This window comes from Echinops telfairi, unplaced genomic scaffold, assembly GCF_000313985.2.
Source record: "Echinops telfairi isolate 266 unplaced genomic scaffold, ASM31398v2 ScPeMD7_3;HRSCAF=10, whole genome shotgun sequence".
Classification (NCBI taxonomy): Eukaryota; Metazoa; Chordata; class Mammalia; order Afrosoricida; family Tenrecidae; genus Echinops; species Echinops telfairi.
In genome coordinates this window covers 41,640,643-41,664,495 of record NW_022103899.1, presented here as the reverse complement: position 1 = coordinate 41,664,495, position 23,853 = coordinate 41,640,643, and positions in this window count along the sequence as shown.

Genomic DNA, 23,853 nt, shown 5'->3' with positions numbered 1-23,853 from the left:
GTTGGAAGGGTTGGGAGCTGTCAGGCAGTCAGTGGGAATGTCAAGTGTGGCCTTCATACCGTTGGAAGGATTGGGAGCTGTTAGGCAGTCAGTGGGAATGTCAAGTGTGGCAACATCTCAAGAATACAATGCTGCAGGATGTCGCAAACATCTTAAAATTATGTAGAGCAAAAAAAAAAATTGTGTAGAGCATCTTTGACCTAATAACTCTAAAATTAGGAATTTAACCTAAAGAACTAATCAGAAATTGCACACAAAGATTCATATGAAAGGCTGTCCCAAACAGAGTTATATACAATCGTGAGCAATCAGGGAAAGATGTCCATTTTTAATATAAGGGAAAAAAGCACACATAAACAAAGCCCCTGTAGCTTGCCACCATTGAGTTGATTCCGATTCATAAGGACTCCACAAAATACAGTACATCTTCAGGCAGAAATCTTCTTCACCAATACTGGAATTCTAATGCATCCATTTTGCTCCTGTCTTCCACCTGTCCAGCTTTCACATGACTATTGAGGAAACTGAAAAGACCTTGGCTTGGATCCAGCACACCTGAGTCCTCAACGTGGCCTCTGTGCAATTAAAAAGAACAACCAAAGCCCAAAGTCACTGCCACCTTGTCCATTCTGACTACTAGTTCCCCTAGAAGACACATTAAATCTTCCCTTTGAGTTCCGGGGTTGTAAAACAGTACAGGAGCAGAGCCTCATCTTTCTCCCGTGGAGATGCTGATGGGCATGCACTGCTGACCTTGACATTAGCAGCCAACTGCAACCCACTATGCCACCATTGCTGCAAAATCGCTTCACAGTAACACCGGATTAGTGCTTGATCAATTAACAGCAAGAGCGTGGCCTAGGCTGGAGAGCCCTAGTGGTGCAGTGGTTGTGCATTGGATGAATAACCGTCAGGTCACCAGTTTGAAGACATGTGAGAGAGAAGAGGCTTCCTACTCTCCCACAGGGGCAGTTCCAACCTGTCTTGTAGGGTCACTCTGAGTTGGAATTGACTCAATGGCAGTGTGGTTTGGGGTTGGTGCCCTAGCCAAGTTGACATAGCAAAGACACCTATATATAATATGATCTCAGGTTTGGAAAAAATAAATATATGCTATTCATAACAAAAGCTCAAAAGTCATGAATGCATGGAAGAGAAGGTTGGGGAGAAATTCCTGACCATTGTAAACATTCTTTATTTCTCAACACGTTAAATATATATAAAACATTACTAATTGAATCAGAAAACTACAGAATTTTTAAGGAGTGCTGTGCTTCTTTTTTTAAGAAGCAAGAAGTGAACTGACACTCAAGGACAAAGAAAGCAAATACAAGAAAAGCAACTTTAATTAATCAACACCTTTTGATACAAGAGCGACTCTCAGCTGCATCAAAGGAGACTTGGTTGCAATCCACATGGTCAGCAGTTCAAAACCACCAGCAGCTCTGCGGAAGAAAGGCTGGCCTTTCTACTCCCACACACAGTTTGAAGCTCAGAAAATGCAGGGGATCTCCTCAATGGCAGTGAGTTTGGTGTTTGGTTTTATCTACTCTCAGCAAAATAAAGGAACCCAGTGGCTTAGTGGTTTATGCATCTGGCTGTTAACTTCAGGGTCGGCAGTTCAAAACTGGCAGTCACTGTGCAGAAGAGGTTTTCTACTCCTATGTAGTTACACGCTTGGAAATCCACCCTGTCCTCCAAAGTCCCTATGAATCAGAATTGACTCTACAACAAGGAGATGATCTAAATAAAGAATAAGATTAAAAGTCATTATTATTCATTTCAAGAAAAAAGGAGTTTCAAAAATTGGTAAGCCTCCGCTGGCTCAAATATGGCTAACAGTAATTATCCAGGTGTCTCTTTAAAAGGACAGGGAAAGGGAATCGGGCTCGAATTTGATCGTTTTCCCTGGAAGGAGACACTTGGTGATCACTTATTGACTCACGGCTCAGTATATGAAAGTTTCAGGTGACTTGGGCTTCAGTATTGACATTTGGACAATTTTTAATTTAGTGCATTGGTATTGTCCTGTCTGTCTTGGGTATAATGAGTAAGAGGAGAACAGATTTTCTCTAGTGTACACAAAATATTTTTCTTGTAACATAATTTTCTCTCACACAAGCCGACTTCAACTCCTCAGTGAATTTTGATTATAAAAAGCTGGAAGAGATTTTAGACCGACTCCCTCCTTTGATAGATGTGGAAGCTGAGGGCAGGAGAGGTGAGGTGACTTCCTCAAGGTCACACCATGGAAGAGACAAAGGCAGGCCTGTCATCCTAGCCCTTCGCATTTTTCATAATACTTCTTTTTCCAGTACTTTGTGATTTCTTCTGCCCTTCTTATTTATGGCTTGTGTGAGTCAGAAACAGCATTAACCTTTCTTCTATTATAGTAGAAACAAGAGAGAGAGCACTGCTGAGTTCAACCATTTTCTTTCATTGTGAGATGTTGACAAATAGCATGGCTCTTCCAGCCATAATCCCTTTGGTGATGCACCACAAATTCTAGCTTGATGCCTGTAGCGATAATCCTATTTGGAGAAAGATCTCTGCTATGAGGATTAATGTGGGATTAAGTCTCTACTCTAGTACAGGGTATGAATTAAATCACCCCCCTTTGTTTCCTTGGGGGTAAGGTTGTCTGAAATGCAAAAACCACATCTCCATATAAGAATGAACCATGCCAGGAGCAGGAACGCAGAGAAATACCAGGGCCATCAGAAGAGCCACAGTGTAGCACATTTGAGATCTCTGAGGTGGTGGAGGCTGAAACCGGAGGTTCCAGAGGCGGTGGCACAGAGACGATGGGACAGAGCAAAGGAAACAGGTGCAGACCACAGGCTGAGGCAAGGAGACCATGAAACAGAACAAAGGAGCAGCACCAGACTATGGGACTGCGAGGCAGAGCAGCAGACTGGCTTTCTGGACCACAGAGGCCGAGAACAAGGGACCAGGTGTCTAGGCAGCTGTGGACCAGAGAGAGAGAGAGAGACTTGGCTTCTGGCTAAGGAGAGGTACTGTATCCTTACTGATTACTGATCCTGACTTAGGACAATCTATTAACTTCCCTAATAAACTCCCCTAATTTTGAATTTTGGCTATGAGTTCTGTGTGGCCATTGTAACAAATTACTGAACCCAGCTGAGAAGTAGAGTGCCTTGGGTGTGAGAATTAGTAAAGAGAGATGGAATCTAAGGAAAGAAAAGAAAGAAAGATGGAAGGTGAAGCACATCTGATCTCTGCCTCCGCCGGATAGGGGAGCCAGAGGAGGCCATTTGCCCCATTGTGTCCTCTTCTATTGCTCATTGTTTTCAAAACTGTGCTGTCAACTACTGTAGCACCAACCACGTAAGACCAAAGAGTACTTGAAATGATTCCAGTCTGATTAATTTAACATTAATTAATTTTAATTAATTCAAACTTAAATGTAAGAACTATACTTGATTCAGTTATTAGTCTTAAACAAATCTGAAATAAGTCTGAAACAAATGAAATCTGTGAATCTACTCTTCCAATTATAAATTTTATGAACTAGAAATCAAGATCAGGGATTTAATTTTGATTGATTGATGAAAAAAGGACTAAACTTCATCGACAAACTGCTACAGACATTTTGTTCTAAGCTTAAGCTACCCATTTAGGCGGACTTACACACATAGCGTTTCATCTTCCAAGAACAAAATGGGAAGAGGGTTCAAATGCAATTTGGACCTTGCCTTGTGTATGAAGTGCACTCTGATGCCTTCTTCGTTCAGCTGCAGTGTCCCTTGTATAGCATGCTAGTGTTGAGAAACCCCACTAGCTCGGTTCCTTGAGGACAGTGCAATGTTGACAACCGTCACTCAGGAACATCAATAGCTTTGGGCCTCCTGTGACCAGGTGAGCCTTTTATGGAGTGTCGAATCTCAAGTAGACGTGATTCTTTGTCTTCTGTTGTTAAACACTGATATTTTAATAAGAGTATTATCACTGAAAGTGTTCTTTGCTATAAAGCTCTACATCAAATTCCATCTGAGTGGCCAAGCCCACACCCTCAATTCAACCTCTTCAAAATCTTCTCCCTGCCCCTAGTATCTCTCAACACGGAATGTCTGGGGCTAGATTTCAAGAACCTCATAAGGAAAAAGTCAGTTTTATAAAACTAATTTTGTTCTTTTAAAATCATCAACATTAAAAATTGAATCTACTATTTAATTCATGAGAATCTTTCATATCAATGCTTAACGTTAAGCATTCAACTATGTGCTTTTAAAGGAAACATTTTTTGAGAAATATGAGCTCCCTTTTGCAGGGTGGTCCCGACTGCTGTGAACGTTTGTGATTTTAAACCTGAAACAGCCCTGGATTTTGAAACGTAGCCTGGTTTGGGCTTCTGCAACTACAACTTTATGGGATGCGACAAATCAAAACTAAGAGAAAGTTAACAAGCCTTAATTTCAGAACCTTTAAGTAAGTGATGTCACTTAAGATCAAGTCTGTTTAATAAAAATTGACATGTGCTGTAAGTATAAAGCACATACTGAATTTCAAAGACTGATTAAGAAAAAATAAAGTGTCTTATTAATAACTTGTATGCTAATGACATGTTGAAGTGATTTCGATATATTCCATTAAAAAAACTATATTGTTAAGATCAGTTTCACCTGTTTCTTTATACTCTGTTCAATATGGCTACTGGTGTAGTATTAAGTTATGGGGTGGGTAGGGGGCCAGCCCCCACCCGCTGCTACTACCCACGGGTTCAGTAAGCACAATTGTATGGTTGAGATATATAAGTATTATATTAAAGTAATCGAGAGCATGAGGGATATTATAATAATGCAGTCAGACTCATTACATGGTAGCATTGCTCACCTCAGCCCAGCTTGGTGGTCCACGTGGAGAGAGAGGGAAGGGAAGGAGGGCAAGGGAACAAGGAAGAGAAGAAGAGAGAGGAGAGGGGGAAGAGAGGGGAGCCAGAGAGAGCCCAGGGAGAGAGGTCAGAGAGCTCTATATTGCTGACCCACGCCTGTATACCTTTGGGGGGCATGCCAGCCCACTAATTACATGTAGAGACATACGTCACAGGGAGGGGTTGCACTATAGGTTACTCAGTAATGAGAAGGGGTGGTCTAGGAACATACAAGCAATAGGAAGAGGAGGCATTGGGGTGTACATGTGACAAGATGAGTGGATCCTAGATTCAGGATGGCAGCCTAACTCTGGATGTCACAGAGCCGGTTTGGCCTGTTCCTGGCCCAACTGATAGAGACCATTATCAGTAGGATGTGAACTCTGCCTACAGGAACCTGTCCATTGTGCCCAGCAGCAGGGAGCGGGGCCCACTGCAGTCTGGCAACTGATGGCCCCCAGGGGAAGAATGCCTGCACATCTGACCTCCCCCCACAAACTGGGAAAATTTTTAATTACATATTTGGCTTGTATTCTATTTCTATTGGACAATGCTAATGGGGAACCTCAACTTTCCCCCCAAATTTGTAACATTTCTCTAAGTATTTATTTAGTGTTTTTAACTCCATGTGAAAAAATTCTATTACTTCTCTTTAGGGGTCCTTCTATCCTAATTTTCCATGAAAGAAACCTATCAGTCACAACTAACACTTTCAATTTGGGGTGCTGGCTCTTTGTGAACCACACACTGATGAACCCCACACTTACAGAAAGCTTACAGAGTTTGAAAGCAAAGGGTTTGTTAAAGCAACTCTTTAGGATTCAGCAGGGTTTTTACACTGGTTTGAAATGATTCAGTCATGGATGACAAAGTAAAAATAAAACAGACTTGAATTTTAAAATTTTGCATGATCCAGAATGCTAACCAGAATAGGAAAATTACACATTGAACTCTTGAAATGGAAGGCTCAGAAGAGATGTGGCAAGCTCTTTCAGAAGCCTGATGTATGACATTCAATGATTGCCATGACACACATGCAAAGCTGCATGGTAGGTTGCCATCTTTGAGACAGATACCATAGTCTTCTACTCAGTTAGTCAATAGATCTGGTTGTTATTCGACACACACATTGCCTTGCTTTCTGGGATGGAGTTAAATTTCTAACAAGGCTATGGGCCTGTAATTTTTCCTATTCTGGTTAGCATTCCCATTTTCCTACATTTTATAAAATTGGGTCCATTCCAATGTTATTTTGTTGCCCACAACTGGTCCAGGATGAACTAGTTTGAAGAAGGTATTCAGGGGACAAATGTAACACACCACATTGAAATTACTGATGTAAGCAGCAATATTCTACTTTAAATAATGCCTGAGATCCAAGTGTTCTTCGATTAATGAAGATTATGAAGGTTCTGAGCTCAATCGTGATTTCAATTGGACCTTTCCTTGTAATAACATATACCTTAAGCCAATTGTCAATTTTACTCACTATAACAAACTCAAGACATTAACTTGATGTTAGTTTCCTTCGCATAATTTTCTTTGAAGCTTATAACACAATATAACCAATATTGTGTTCTTTGACCAGGGCATTGCTTTTGTGGCTAGTTGACATTCAGGCTATTCCAACTAACAGTTAGAGTTATTGTAGATGGGTCTTCTAACCATAGCCTTGTAAAACTAACAACTGAGCAGGAACATGCAAGCTGGGTGTATTTTCTCTTTTCCTGATGGGAGAAGATGCTAACCAGATTATATGATTTACTTGTGAGTGATTGATAACAGAGCTAATTCTGATTTTAAAAGTTGGAACTCCAGCATGGGGATTAGTCAATTTTGCCATCTTGCTGGGTATAATATGCACTTTCCTAGTCACAGAAGGGAAGCTTTCACTACCACTAAAAGAGAAGAGCCCAAGGTGGAGTGTATCCTCTGGATTCTGAGATCTTCCTGCATCAAGCCTCCTTGATGCAGGAGACAGAGCTACCACACCAGGTGAGGAGCTGTCGTACAAGCAAGAGTCAGAGTGTGAGACAGAGTGGTAGGCTTCCCTTTCACAGAGTACGGGAGCTAGGTTCCTTTGGCCAGGAGGGTCACTTGCTGAGTAGGGTACCTCCAGCACTTAATTGAAGGGAACTAGGCTTGTTGGCCTAGGGATGAAATGTGGCTCAGCGCTAAATGCCTCTGATGAACAACATCAGAGTGGTGAGTGGCATGCCCTTTGGGCATTTATTAGCAGCACGAAATTACTTTGGAACACTGCCCAAGCGGAGTAGACACGTGACTAACAGAACAAAGACCAGAGAGAGAGGTCTATCTGCGTGTTTGAGAAGAGAGTATCCTGCCCAAAGAACTGTATATCTTGAGTGGTTTTGAACTTGAATTGTCAGCTGTTGACTTCTCTAACAGATCCTGTAGTCACATTTGGAGTTCTTGCATCCATTTCAATGAATTTGTTTACCAGCAGAGAATGCTGTCAGAGTCAGTAAAGATGATTGAAAGATGGACATCTGACCTCAGCCTCATAGGAATCAGCCTTGGGCTGATACATTTAAGCCTTCTTCTCCCTTGTGAAGTCACAGGACTTCCGTCGCCACCTCCATCCAGGACCCCATGTGTTACAGAGTAGAACTATTCCATGGGGGTATTCATGGCTATAATATTAACAGAAAAAGATCACTAGAACTTTTCTTCCATCTTTTCTCTAGGTGGGTTCAAACTGTGAACCTTTTGGTTATAGTTGAGTACAAACCATTCCTATCAACTGTGATATGTCTCTCTCCGGTAGTGCAACTGTTTCTCATAATGGGCCTCGGTTTCTGTATTGGGAGAAGAACAGGCTTCTTCTGACGTGCCCTCTCAGGAGTAGATCATGAACCAGTTTCAGGTGATTTGAAGGATGATTCAACTACCTCATTCTTTAAATACCCATCCTAGCTGTCATTGACTAAGCATCCCTCCCCAAGTCATCCAACAAACATTCAACAAGTTGAATTTCACTTTTATTTGTCTTTGAAATAAACCATTTCTAGCACCTACCCCTAAGGCATTCCTCCCAAGGTGCTCTTCTATATCATCCAAAGTGAAGTTCATGTACTCATACGTCACAATTTATCAGGCTATCTAGCACAATACCTCCACTTTTAGTGAAAAATCTGTCTAGCCCATTTTGTTCAGTAAGTTAATAAACAAATAGAGCAATGTATTTATATAGATTATGCTTCAGATCTAACATTCAACTGTCTCATATTTGGGAAACAATGGATGATGTAGAAAGAGCAAAATCTACAAGGGCAGATTGCTCCGGATGAAAGGTGGCTCTGTACTTGCTCGTGACCTTCGGGAAGGTTTGCAACCACCCCGAGTCTGTTCTCTCTTCTTTCGTACCTCAAAGGGTTACTTTGAAAATTAGATGAGATAACATATGCAAAGTTCATAGCAAGTAACACCACATAATAAAGATCAATTCGCTTACCCCTACGGGAATGAAAGTTCCTTTGAAATATGACGACAGATCCTTTTAAAAACAACAACAACAAAGTGTTTTATAGTTAAAGCAGGAGGAGGAATAACATCTGTTTATTGTGTCCTTTGGTGAGAGACCAGTCATTTATATTCTAGGGCAATGATGTAGCTCTAATTCTCCAGACGCTAGGATGCAGTTCGTTGGAAATGCATTATCATTTAGCCTCTCTGGAAGGGAGGAGGTCACTGGTGAACTCTTGCAATAACGGCTTCAGAGCCACCATTCCTGAATTCTGATTGCGTGACACCACATGACCAAACTCTGGGACACTTTACTACTGCTTCCCTTTTGTTCCTGAGGCAAGACAATAATGATAGTGCTTGTTTCACTAAGAAAAAAATGTATGCTTATAAGATTATTTAAAGGAAAGTGGTTTTAAATACTATATTTAGAATACTTACATGTATGCTACACATGTGTATGCATGAGTGGGTGCACGTGTGTGCACACACACACACCTTTTATCAATAAGAAGTATCTTCTTTTCTGTTGCAAAGGGACCATTTCCCCTTTTTTATTAAATTCGGTTTAACTGACTCATGGGCCAGTCATGCTGCATGCCAGTCACTCTCGTGGCCCTAAATGGAAAGGAAACAAATAAATCAGCCCCAGTCCTTGCCCCCACCCTGCTATTAAAAAATGGAATCTGAACTCCAGAATCTCACCGGGATCTAAAGCTCTTACGAAGGAGCTGGATGAACACTAAATGGAGTAGAACAGCTGCGTTTCTCTTGCATGTCTTCTGCAGTTAACTGTGACAGCCAAGATTGCTCAGGCCCCTTGGTACAAGTGCTCTTGGGGAACCTGTCCGGGCCACGAGAATGATCTCTTTCAACAGCGTGTTGTGTGCACTTGGCACTGTGAGCCCTGCTCATAGGATGAAGCTGGAGCGTTGGGCCTTCCCTGCTGTGCTGCTAAATTGAAGGCCCTGTCTTTCATCCATATCCCCTTCAGAAAAGGATAAAATTGAATCTCTCCAGATGTTGTCAACAAAAATACACCAGCTTGGTGATAACACCACCAACACAAATAACAGTGTCAACAACTTCATTTATGTGCTTTCTCTTTCATTTTTCCCAAAATTCAAAGGAAACAGGAGACTGCTAAAATCAATGTAACTGAAATACAATCCTGCTAAATGTCATATTTTATAATGTATCCCTAAAGACAGACTATAAGTAAAATTTTTAAATATTTTTATAAGAAACACTGGTTAATGATATAGCTGGGCTGAGAGGTGGTGTACTAAACCCAGATCAGATGCAATGTCCTTAAGTCAATTCTAATTCTTAGAAAACCTTGTGGGACAGAGTAGAACCTCACCAGAGGGTTTCCAAGGTGGTAAATCTTTGTGCAAACAGACCAGACGGTTTTCTCCAGAGAGGCGAATGACTTTGTACCATCAACCTTATGTTTAGACCAGGCATCCTTCGAGGGTGGTATACCAAACCCAAATCAAATCCACCGTCGTCAGGTCAGTTCTGACTCACCATGACCTCAAGGGCTCCTTCAGGGATGGTATCGTGATACATAAAGAATGTTGGACTTAAACCAGTGAGAATTATTTTAGACACCCATGAATTGATCTTTGGCTCATCTAGTTAGCAGCAACAGTGTTGAGCTAGACGTTCTGGACCATCTGCCCCCGTTGCTCGGCCATCACTCAAGGTGATCACAGGGTGCTGTAATGTATCAATGGGTACATCTGGGCTGTTCTGGTGATAGAGGTAGAACCACCATCAGATTACAGCGCTGACCCACTCAGCAGCACCGTGCATGTCTTCCCTAGCCAAAGCATCTGCTTTAGTATTGGCGGTGATCATAAAGAAGTAACAGGGGAAAGAAGCTAGAAGATTCCGTGGGTAGTGTCCATCAGTGGTGGCTACATTCTATCAAAGAAAGGATCAAAGAACTGACATGACAGCCTCCCTGTGTTCACTGAACAAATGAAGAGCATCGGGAAAGAGAGTAAGATTGAGTTGTGCCTGTAGTGGTGTTGCATACAGTGCTCCAACAAAGTGAGAACTGAGTCCCAGACAGGGACCGTTCAGAGTATGCACTAGCCGCTGTTTAATACCATATCATTCAGTGTCCCCATGCCCGTCAAAGTGCTCTGAGATTCAACCCTCTTCAGAGCCAGAAAGGAATTTGGAGTTCATCCTATCCAATCTGTTCCTTAACGGGAGAAGAAACTGAGGACCGCAAGGGAAATGATCCTGAAGAGAGAACTCAGTCATGATTCAATTTGGACTCCTGACTCTCACCGTGGTGCGCTTTCATGATGGCAGGTCACCTCCTCCTCGGAAATGCTCTGCACTTGCTAACTCTGTTTCTGGAGGCAGTTGTTGCCAAACTCCCAGCCTAGAGCCAGCGATTCTTTGACTCTTTCTATGTCTGTCCAGCTAGCTAATAGTTAACACCACACGCAATTTCATATGTACAGTGAACCCTCATTTATCGCGGTTAATCGGTTCTAGACCCTACTGTGATAAATGAAATTCCGTGAAGTAGGATTCCTTATTTATAAATCAAATATTTTTGTAGTTAGAGCATAGAGGACATGAAAAAACACCCTTTAGTCACCATTGCACTCGTATTACCCAATTTATTAAACGAAAAAGGGAAAATACAGTAAAACATTTTGGACGTTACAATTATCATTTATTATATTATTTATGGCATCTAGTTTACAGTATTATATATTTCACATACATATTATTATACATAGTTCTTACAAATACTGTAATCAATAGCCTATGAAATGACTTAAGGGATGTACTCTACAGGTGGATCGCCTGCAGGGTCAGCAGTTAAATCACCAACTCTCCTGCAAGTGAAAGATGGATGTGTGTTTTCTAAACTCCTGTAAAGAGTTCCAGTGTCCGAAATTCACAGGGCAATTCTCCTGTATAGGCGGTCCTATAGGGCCGCCAGGAGTGAGCATCTCCCCCCACCCCCCAAGAACTGTGTTTGGTTTTGGTTTTGAGTCTCTTGACAACACATCGAAAGAACGTAAAATAAAGTCTCACCATCCTCGATGTTCTTTGCCAACACGGTAATTCAAAAGCATCGATTCTTCCCAGTCTTGCTTATTCAATTTCCAGCTTGCGTATACATATGAGTGATGGACAGTCTTCTAGTTTGGGTCAGGTGTCATTTAGTCCTCAAAGTGACATCCTTGCTCTTCAACACTTTACAGAGGCCTCGCACAGCAGGCTTGCCCAAGGCAGCCCACACCAAAATCTCATTGTCATTGAACCGATGTTGATTCATAGTAACCTTGTAGAACAGGGTAGACCTGTTTCCAAGAACGTTAGCTCTTTAGGTGACCAGAAAGCCACATCTTTCTCTCACAGAGCCGCTGCTCGTTTTGAAGTACTGATCTTACAGTTAACAGGTACAGCTCATAGCCACTACGCTACCAGGGCTCCTACCACAAAATGTCATTTCATTTCTTGAGTACAGCTTCCCTGAGTGCTGATTGTGGTTCCAGGTAAAATGAAATCCTGGAAAATTTAATCTTCTCTTCATTTATCACGATGTTGGCTATTGTTCTATTTTCTATTGTGCGGATTTCTTGTTTTCTTTACACGGACTAAGCTGTAATCCATACTTCAGGGTGCAGTCTTATTTCCATCAGTGAATAATTCAAGTCATCTTCTCTTTCAGGAAGTAAGGTTGTATCATCTGCCTATGAAAGGGTGTTAATGAGCCTTCCTCTGGTCCTGATGCTGTGTTGTACTTCTTATAGTCCAGCTTCTCAGAGCATATGCCTACCATTCAGAGGGAGTAAATGTGGTGGGAAAAATGCAACCTTGGCACACACCTTTCCTGAGTTTAAAATGTGTTAACACCTTGTTCTGTTCAAATGCCTGCCTCTTGGTCTATGTACAGGTTTCAAATATGTACAATGAATTGTTTTGCAATTCCATTCTTTGTAATACGATCCATAGTTTGGCTTGGTTTTTCTGCTTAGTGCCTTTGCATAGTCAACAAAGCACAAGTAAACATCTTTTTGGGAATCTTTGTTTTCATTCAAGATTCATCGGACATTAGCAATGCTCGCCTTTGTTTTGGCTCTCTTCTGAATCAGCCTTGAATTTCTGGCAGCTCCCTGTCCATTTACTGCTACATTTCATAAAATACTAATTTTTGTGTAATATTAATGGTAGTTTTCAATAATATCCACATTCTTCTGGTCACCTTTCGTTAGAAGAGACACCAATAGTGATCTCTTCTAGTTAGTTAGGAAGTCCTGGTAGCACTTCCAATTTGTCTAGATTCACACTCTGTCCATTCCATGATCTGATGACTCATGGGTGTTTGCAGTTGGCTCTTCTTATTTTGAGTCCAGTCTCATTGAACAAGTCAATGTCTCAAACGCTTTCCTTCATCCATATCACTAAGGTTGGCTCTACTTTGAGGAGGCAGGTCTTACTCAGTTGTATTTTGAGTGCCTCCCAACATGAGGGACTCATGCACCAGCCCTGTATCAGATGTCCCACTGCTATTCATAAGGCTTAGCCCATTACTTGCCTGCATTTAGGATTTGAATAGTATTTCCCTACAGAATGGAGAATGTGTATACACACACACACAAATGTATAAGTTGTGTTAGTCTGGGTAGACTAGAGAAACAAATTCATAGACACACTTATATGTCCATAAGAAACAGATTTATATGCAAGAGCAATTGAATATTGAGAAAACATCCCAGCCCAGTCCAGATCAAGTCCATAAGTCTGATATTAGCCCATATGTCCAATACTAATTTATAATTTCCTCTTCAGACTCAACAAACACATGCAATAATGCCAAATGCAGGAAGATCACAGGCCGGTGGGTGGGAAGTCTTGTGGCTCCAGTGGTGGTGTGAGCATCTCAGTGCTGGCAGGGATCTCCACGTGGCTTCTCTAGCTTCCCAGGTCTGGCTCCATCAGCCTCTCTCCATGTGTCTTCTCCACAGGGATGTCTTGCAGGGAGTGAGCAGAGAGAGTGTGTGTGTTTCCCACCTCCAAGGAGGAATACTGGAGTTCCCAGAATCCTCAGGAGAAGGCCATGCCCACACAGAAGCCTCATTGGCTTGACCTGATTGGCAGACTGAACTAACCCCACCTCACTTGTAATCCTCTCAAATTGACAAATGATTATATAACTACCACATAACTCATCCTCTATTTTGTGATTAGATGTGGTCATCCTCCATTTTTGCAAAACACTAGGTTCATAAACTGGTCTTAGGAACTTAGTCTTAATGATAAATGATGAGGATATAATTTTTGTGCATAGGTAGATGCTATATATTTGTTTTATACATTATTATATATAAAACAAATATATAGCATCTACCTGTGCACCAAAAGTATGTGTGTATGTCAATTTCATGTGTAGTGCCACACAGGTTCTGCCTGTGTCGAGAGATGCCTCTCAGTACCATGCCTTCTCTGGCTCCTCCTTAGCTCCTGACTCTCATTCCTTTCGCCCTATAATGTTCTCCTCTGCAGCTTTATGGAAACCATGCCTGGCACAGTTGTTACGGTCCTCATTGTCGATGGGACTTTGAATCTGTCCTTCTGCTTGCTTTTCCTGCTTTTTCTGACCCCACAGATAACCTAATTTCTCACCAATTGCTGAGACTTGGACTTTTCAACTTGCCTGAACTCTTGGTGTGTTCTGGCATTTCATCGTTTTCTGGCTAGCATGTTTTCTTTAGGCTATCTCTTCTTGTGACCTTTCTTGGATATCGCAAATTGATTGGAGGTCATTTCCTAATGGATCATTATAACACACAGGAGGAAAGTCAAGGAACTATGACTAATCACACCTGTCCTTTATGCTCTTTAATCCTAAGTATCAAAGCAATACCATGCCTTGATTTTGGTTTTCCACAGTTGCTAATTCTATGTCTTCCTTTTTCATTTGAAGCACATTCCTGTCCTTCCCAAGTCACTGGCCCAACCCAACAACTGATCTCTAAGTGCTCTCTAGCTGTTGGTTTTGTCCACTAGCCAAATATCAGAGGCAACTTAGAATTGTGACCATGAAGTCATGGGATCACTATAACTGACAACCACTGCCAGAGAGAAATGCTTTACTAAATTCGTTGTTTATCTGCTGAAACTGCAGATAGTGCTAGTCTGTGTCTTACATAGTCCATGTGTTCTTTCAGGCATGCTAAAAGCCAAATTTGGCTTGAATGCAAGCTATGCTGTATTGAAACTTTAGAATCATGAAACCACCTTTCACAAGATCTAAACATGGGCATGGATTTGGGAGAGGCTTCCTTCAACTAACTCTGATGTGGCGTTCTATCTAAAATTACCATAAAGACCCTGTAGGCATTCGCTTTGGCCATTTTTCAGGAACCGACTTCTGGCTTCAAAAAGACATTCCAATTAAGAAACTGAAGTCTGAATTCTCCTTCGAAGTAAAGATGGCAAGGCTTCAGCTTGCTTACTTTGGACATGTCTGCAGGAAACCCAATTCTAGTCAAGAACACCGTGTTTGGCAAAGCAGATGGTCCATGAAATGAGGAAATGGACTGACACAATAGCTTCATCCACGGACTCAAACACTCCAATGATCATGCAGAGAGCACGCAACACGTGACTCCAGGGGAAGTACCAGCTACAACACATTTCAAACACAGCTCTCCTGTAACACGTTCAGACGTTGGTGCCGATCATGAGACGTGCTCCCGTCTAAGCCCACGCTCCTTTAGAATACAGTACACGACAGGCCCTGCTTGCTCGGAGGTCCTCTGGCAAGTTTTCTTTGTTGTGTTTTCCTATTGGTAGAATTGTGTGGATGATATTCTACTGGCTTGCAGTTAAGTCTAAAGCTTTGTCTACACGAAAACACCCAGATTTTGATACAGGGACAAGTAGTTACTAAGAGGAAAACAGAAAGCAAAATGATCCTGATTCACCATTAAAATTTATTTCTTTTCATTTTTTTAAACATTATGCAGTCCTGGTGACATTTTTTCTCAAGTTATCGAATAATACAAAAGGAAAAGTTTTGTGGTCATAAAGAGTGTGGTCAAAAGGGCTCAAGTAGAAAGCGAATGTTTTGAAAATGATGATGGCAACATATGTACAAATGTGCTTGACACAGTGGATGGATAGATTGTGATAAGAGTTGTACGAGCCCCCAGTAAAATAGTTTTAAAAAAGAAGATACTTAAAATGATAATACAGCAGAGGGTCAGTGAAGAAGACCTTTAATGAAGTGAACTGACAGAAACGCTGCAACAGTGAATTCAAGCATTGCACGATTGTGAGGACGGGGCGGGACGAGGTGACATTTCATGCTGTCCTGCATGCGACCACAAGGAATCAGATCCCACTCCACTTAACAGTGCCTAAGCAGGTCGTCTGCATAGTGTCCCTGCTACTTAGTCATTGATCTAATTTTGCGGTGTCTCTATTTTCTCATCTGTAAAGTGGGGAGACTCCCAATGCCCACTTTTTGTGGGTGTGGAGCTTAATGGAGTTAATACATGGTGTTAGGGCAGACTGTGGGAGGTATGAATTATTCTACATACACATTGCTGTTTATAGCTAACCTAAGGGGCATTTAATATAAAAGACATTTTGAACTTTAATCGAAAGGTTGACTGTCTTATTATTTTATTTTGATGAGTAATGTGAAAGTATCTAGACCCCCACTGCTGCTGAGTTGATTCTGACTCAGAGCAGCGCTATAGGATAGCTCTATGCCTGAGTTAGTTAAAGTTTATTGTGCCAACCTGGCCGATAAACACATGTGGGATTAATTGAAAGGTGGAGAGATAAATGGCTCTGTGAGCCTTGCCTTTCTAGTTCTCGGGTCTCTTGCTTTGTGATGGTCGGACCAGGGTGCAGCTGCCCTAGCCAGTTCCCTGTTTCAGCTGGCAAGGCTCACTTCCTGTAAGATATCTCCAAGGAGAAGTCACATGGACCTACCCTGATGCAGCCCTGGGTGCTGGAGCAGCCGTGTGGAGACCCATGGCAGTGCTGAGATGCTCACATGCGCACTGAATCGGCTTTTCTCCCTCAGTTGGCATCATTACATGTGTTTTGTGAGATGAAAGAGGTCTTTGTGGATTGGTGTTGGACATATGGATTAATGGGTTAATGTTGGACTTGTGGCCTTGGGCAGCACTGAGTTGAGATGTTTTCTTGATGTGCACTTAACCTTTATATAAAACGCTCTCTTATACATATGAGTTTCTGTGGATTTGGTTCTCTAAAATACCCAGATTAGCACAATACCATAGAGCTTTCAAGGCTGTAAAGCCATATGGAAATAACCTGCCTTGTCTCTCTCCCGCAAAGTGACTGGTACCTTTAAAGTATCCACCTTTTCAGTCCGCGGCCCTTCGCTTAACCCACTGCAGCACCAGGGCTCCTCGATTTACACACTGACTGCAAATTACCTCCAGATGGGCCCCAAATAATGTAATGAGTTAAAATGTCACATCATGCTTCTACTATCCTACATCGGAAGCCAGGCATGTGTGGGTGGTGGCATTATTGGGGTTCCAGCATGGGGAGAGTTGGGACGAAAACAACAGCACCCAGAGAAATGAAAGCAATAAAGATGGTGTTTGTGAGAAGTGAGCGGAGTCTCCAGGGCCCTCTTACTTTGCACAGTAGCCTCCAATGACACCTTCACAGGTCCTTGAGCACAGTCCGCCTCTCAAATACGGATTCCAGGAAACCAGCCTCTGCAGAGGGACATTCCAGGGAGAGACTGTTTGGGGCTGAGATTATTGAATAAAACACCAATCGTTGGAGAACTACATTTGGGAAAGGCCCCGGTTCATATACAATTAGAGAAACCACATTCTGCCTATTGATTATTTTAAAGTCTACCCTGGAGGAGAATCCACTCAAAGAGGACTTGTTTTGATTAAATAAGAGTCTAGAATTTGCTAATTGGGGGCCTTGAGAAACAGTCACAAACCTGATGGTTCTGCTTTCTCAACTTCCTTCTTTTTCCTTATTTCTTCTTCTTCTTCTTCCTCCTCCTCCTCCTCCTCCTCCTCCACCTCCTCTCTCCCCCTTCCCCCCCCTCCTGTTAATATTTTGTTCCCCATCTGCTTTACCAACCACCTACAGTTTGAACTACTCAATGGATGAAATTTAAAAGATGATTGAAAAATGTGTGTTCCCCTGTATCACAGGTCATTTTTCTATAGGAAGCACAGCAAGAATTGCTTTTTCAAAGTGAATTTGGTACTGAGTGTACTGAGATTATGAGGATTATATCGCGGAAATGTTTTATAAGTAAATGCTGGATAATCATTTTAAAACTTCCTTTTCAAGTAGAAGAAAGAAATCTGGCCTCTTCGATGTATTAAATCAATTTGATAGCGTTGATTAAAAATCTGGGCTCAGCATTCAGACAAGATCTTCCAATAGCATCGTATGACGTAAACGCCTGAAAGAAAGTTCCTTTATCATTAGAAGTGGACCGTCCGCTACGCTTGGCCCTCCTCCGATGTCAAGCCAGCTTTCTGTTCTTCCTCTTGGCGCTAGCGCATCTCTAGACTTTGAACAAAACATGCTGTATTTCTGTTCCACAATCTCTTCAACCATGGAACCATTACATCTGCTATCTATTTTATATTTTAAAAGTAAAGGTTGCAAATTGCTTTGAACTTTTTGAATTTAAATAACATCCTAAATACATCATTGCTATCATAGAACATCTGAACAAGAAGGGGCAGCCAGGTCCCACAATGCTCGTGGATCATTTATCCAACACCTGTGTGCTCTGGTAGTTTGTGTACATTATCCTTAATTCTTGTATCACAAAAAAGTATTGTTTGCTATCTCTGTGTATATCTTTATGTTTGTTCCAATGCGTAACCCTCTTTTCACTTTAAAAGAGTATCTCAATAGCACAGTGAAGTGCTCAACTACTAGTTGAAAGATTGGAAGTTCGAACCCACTCCGTGATGCCTCAGAAGCCAAGTCTGGTCATTGTCTCTATAGGGTCACAACCTTGAAAATCCTATGGGGTAGGTCTCCTCTGCACACATGGTCCATGGGGAGCTGGAATGGACTCAACAACAGCAATTCCTCTTCTGAGGTGGGGAGAATATGAGCCCTCAAAGCTTTGGGGTGCGGCCACTAAGTGTTCTGCTGCTGCTAATAGAAAGAGGGTAGTTCAAATTCACCCTGCGTCTCTTTAAGAGAAAGGTCTGGCGTCTCTTCCTGTCAAGGTTGCAGCCTAGGAAACACTATGAGGCAGTTGGAATCTGTCCTGTAAGTCACTCTGAATCAAACATTGACTGAACAACACACATGGGTTTGCAAAGGCAAACTTTGGAAACAATCAGACCAAGTTCAGTACAATGAGGTCACGCTAGAAAGGCAAAGAGAGGGGCCAGGTGGGCAATTTGGGAGTAAAACGCAATGGAGCATACAATGGAAGCATCTATCTTCGTTTCCCATTAAAATCACTTTTAAAGACGAGATATTATGGTCGAAATGAAGTCCTCCCTGTGAACGTGAAGAAGCACTGAGTTGCCTGCCCTGGGCGCAAATCGACTTATACAAAGAGACTACACTTAGAAAACCTCTGAGGGTAAGCAGTGCGCTAAATAGATCTCAGCGGAAAAGGGTCTGGTCTCAGAGAGGCTAAGGGAGGTTCTTGGGGTCACATCTGGTCAGCATGCAGAGTTGGCATTTAAACCAAGATCTTTCTAGAATCAAAGGTCCAGGGTCTTTCTGCTGATTATTCCCACCAGGCACTCCTCCCTAGGACTGCGCACTCAGGCTACCCCTTCTGATCCCAGAGCCTAAAACTCCTGCTCAGTGAAGTATGTGCCCCGGATTCATGGTGCAGAAGGAGCCCGGTGCCTCCGTGGGGAAGCTCACAGCTGTTAACCGAAAGGTTGGCAGCTCAAACCACCAGCCACTCTGCAGGGAAAGAGACCGCCATCTGTTTCCATAAAGATTGATAGAGCAGTTCTCCTTTGTCTGCGAGGTCTCCACGGGGGAGGGTAAATGACTCAGTAATAATGGGCATGGGCTTTTTTCAGTGGTCTAGATCAGGCGTCAGCAAACTTTCCAAACAGAAGAGCCAGTCCAATCCATCACTACAATCTAAAAGTTATTCGAGAGCCACAAACATATTTTTACCAACAAATGAACTCACCATTATCTGTATAAAATCCTTTAACATTTTGCAAATGACTCCAGAGCTGCATAAGGCTTGAAAGCCCCAGTCTGCCAACCCCTGGTCTAGATGATTCGTGGTTGTATTAGACTGTGAGCTCTCTGTGGGTAGGGCTGTTTACCTGCTCTATTTCCCACTGAGAAGACCAGGTGGAGAAGTGGTTACGTGTTGGGCTTCAAGGTGCACAGTTCAAAACCACCAGCTGCTCCTCTGGAGAAAGACAAGGCTTTCTACTCCCTTAAAGAGTTATGGGCTCAGAAACTCGAAGGGACAGTTTTTCCTGGTCTTTACAGGATAGCGACAGGTTGCCATTGCCTCAGTGGCAGCGAGTTTGGTTTGGGGTTTTATTTCCCACTGAACTCCCACCTGACACAGAAGAGGCACTGACAAAATGTTTGAAGAATTAATTTTGGGATGAATAACATCTAGTCTACAAGATCTTCTCATTCTAAATGATTTTTTGGTCCGTTTTTAAGGTGACACCTATTGAAAAAATGGTCTCGCACTGTGTTTTAAAATTTGTTAGAAATGTTACCGTCATGCTTGTACTAAATACATTCCCATCTGTGATCTACCTTTCTATTTCTCCATGTGTGTCTCCTGAAAGACCTACTAACTACCGAGGGCTGGGCTGGATTTTACAGTCACAGACCCTCAGCACCAGATCCAACAATGCTGGGAATTCTGAACAGGAGGGATTTAGCCATGGATTCCCCAATCCTCCAGATGCCAGCTCATTGACGGCACACCATTTCTTTTCATGAAGATCTAGACGTGTGAGATTTTGCTGAAGGCCGTGCGGATTTGAACACTGGGCTCTTTTATTTGCTGACATAATTCATTTCAAAGGGAAAATTTCTCACTTCGGTCTGTGGCTTTGAGCCCTAGATGTTATCTCAGCGTGGACACAGAGAACATAAATACTATCTCCAATGTGTGTAACACAGCAGGGGAAGCAGTACTGTGCCAGGAGATAGCCTTTCCTAGGGGCAGGGCATGAAATAAAACCTTTCAGAACTCAAAGTGCAGAGTCAGCTTTGCTTATCTCTGGAGAGTTAAGGAGGTGCCTCTTCTAGTGTGGGTTCTGCCTGCTACACCCTCTCAGATCAGCATGTACCGCTTCTGGTGAAAGGTAAGCAAGGCGTCATTTTCCAGTTATTTGGGTGAGGCCGTGATGAATGCACAGCTCGCCATCAGACCAGAAGCTGCCGTGGACGGTTGGTCGGCTATTCACCATCCTATCCCCACAGTCCCGGCTTGAAATCCAGCATATTTATTAAATGAATCGCTCTGCCCTCGTACGTAGAGACAGACCGTGGATGGTTCTTGCACTCTGCTGCTAAACAGCTGCCTGATGGTTCCAGTCAACACCAGAAGCCGATCTCTTTCAAACGGCTGGCTGATCTCTTACAACGGGCAATGGAACTGCAATGATGACTAGAAAGTGGCCCCTGAGGCCCCCACCCTATCAAGTGACACCCTGGACATGTGCTGTACCTGCCATACCCTAGATGCACCTCTGGTCCAACCACCCAGGAGTCTATCAAAAGAAAGTTCTGAAAATCAGCCTTTGAAAACCCTAAGAAACACACTTCTACCCTGGCACACTTGGGGTCAGCATACATGGGAATTATCTTGACCGGAAGGGGTTGGTCCCTGCTCAAGTGGGTGGGGTCTTTTATTTCCTAGGGGGGTGAAGGTGGGGGGAGTTCCAAAGCAATAGCTCCGAACTTTGGTTCAAACGTAGTCCTGAACCAACAGCCTTAGAATCACTGGGGAAATGACGGAAAGCAGAGTTCTGGGCTCTGCCCAGGAATCAGAAGGTCTGGGCACCGTAGCCCAGCCTTCCGAAGATCCTGGGGGTGGTTCCTTAGGCACACTAACATTTGAAGACCCGCCTGACCCAGTTCTTTGACTTGGTACCAAAGTCTATCTCAAGGGAAGATTTCCAGTTTTTAATCAGTGATTTCGAACCCCAAATGTGAGTTTGGTACCAATGTATTATAAAGGCATCTGCCACCAGGGAAAGACCAGGCCTCACTCAACTCTGATTGCATGGTGGGCTCTCTCCATGTGCTTCTGTTCATTTATTTTACTTTAAAATGGACTGAGTCCTGAAAAAAAAAAGTCCCACTTGAGATTCTGGAGTTCTCCGTCTTTGGGGACAGACATGCAATTCTTCACATCCTTCCAGCAGCACCTGAGACAAATTGTTCGAAGCCAAGTGTGCACGTCTGATGTGAAAAGCACACCCCTAATTAATCATCTTGTTCTCAGCTGGAGCATTCTCTCGAGGTACGGCAAGCATGACTGACAGGCCATCCTCACCTGCTTGCAGGCACAGAAGATGCCTATAAATGGCCTGCTCATTTTGACTCGGTGCTGCTCTTCCTAATTGAGAGCATTTGTTTATTTTTGTCAGTCAGTGAACTAGACATTTCACAATCAGGTAGCTGTTATGGGCAAAATGTTCACTCATATCATTAGACATCTGGAGAGATGAGATGGGTTTCGTTTATTGAATTTAAGTTATGCAGGGTGGTGGCATTTCTAAAAAGACAAGGAGTCATGCTACTTCTAATTCCTGCTCCCGGAAATGCTGGTGAATAGCCAAACCAAGTTAAGTAACACCTTGTTCCCACTTGCAAGCAGTGAATTTCCAGCAAAGACAGCTTTTTACAGAGAGTAAATGTGATTCCTTGTTCCAGTCCCATCTAACTCTTGTACTGTATTTCAAGAGCATGTCTGCTTTTTGGTAAAGGTTCTTTTCATCCAATATGCTTTCCTTTATTTAAAGACACAACCAAGTTTTATCCTTTCTCTTCAAATCTTCAATGAAGCCATGGTTTCCTATTGCATAGGAGAAAACATTATACTTTAATGAATTCTTGATTATATAGTAATGTGTTGTTTTGTATTTCAAAAGTAGTGACAAAGGAAAAAGAGGACTTCAAAGTCAAGTTGTTCCAAATATCTGTTGAACATAGGGTAGGCTAAAATATGGGCATTTGTCTTCACTTTCAAAAACAGTGTAACATTTTGTAAAATGCATAGTTCTCAACTAGGTCCCGCCACTATCTTGTCACGTACAGTTGGCAGTTCTGAAAGTCTTTCTTGACGCTACCCTTCAGAAGACCATCGACGGTGTTCCTTGTAGGAGACAGCCTGGAGTCCCATGGGTCTTTGGAATGAGGAATTTTTTCCCCCAGAAACTCTGAGCATAGGTGTGGCAGTTACATGATTTACTGTCAACTTGAGAAGGGGAGGAGGCTAGCCTGTCAATCAGGTTATAGCCAATGAAACCTCTGGGTGGGCATGACTTTCTCCTGAGGATTCTTGGGAACTCCTGTCTTCCTCCCTGGAGGTAGGACACAGATGCTCTCTGCTTCAGCTCTCTGTGAGATAATCCTGTTGACAAGCTAGATGGAGCTATGCTGATAGCAGCCAGAGGCCTGGAGCTGGAGGAGCCACATGGAGACCCAGGCCAGTACTGAGATGCTTCCACCACCAATGGATCCACAAGACTTTCCACCCTTTGGCCTGTGATCTTCCTGCATTCGGTACAGGTGCATGTGTTGTGTGAATCAGAAGAGGAATTCATAGACTGGTATCAGACATATGGTCTAATACTGGACTTATGGACTTGATCTTGACTGAGCTGGGATGTTTTCTTAATGTACAATTGCTGTGTGATATAGAATTCTCTCTTACATACATATGAGTGTTTCCCTGGATGTATCTCTCTAGTCTACCCAGCCTAGCACAATAGGAAAAGTGCCATCCATTCACATCACTTTTCTGAAAGTGTGGATAGGATCTTTGTACATTTATGCCATCCCATCAGGTGTCAAACCTAGCAAAGGGATTTTACTGTATAAAGATTGCACTAAAGGAACCAGCTGTCACAATGAATTTACCAATAGCGGGTGGTCTTAAACTGAGGAACTACCTAAACATGGTTAGTGATTCCAGTGTAGAATAAATGGAAGAATTTGATCAAGTGCCCACTTACTTTTTGAAAGATCAAGGGGAAAAGACCAGTGTTTCTAAATATGAAAGAAAAAAATGTCCATATCCATATCTAAAGAATTTAGTAAATGTCTCTTGTGACTTTAGATTCAAAGATTAAAAAAAATAATTTTAAGAAATTTCAAAATTATATCATTGTGTGCTCACCTCCATGATATGATCGTTGAAGACAAATAGGTACATAAGCAAATGTGGTGAAGAAAGCTGATGGTGCCTGGCTATCAAAAGATATAGC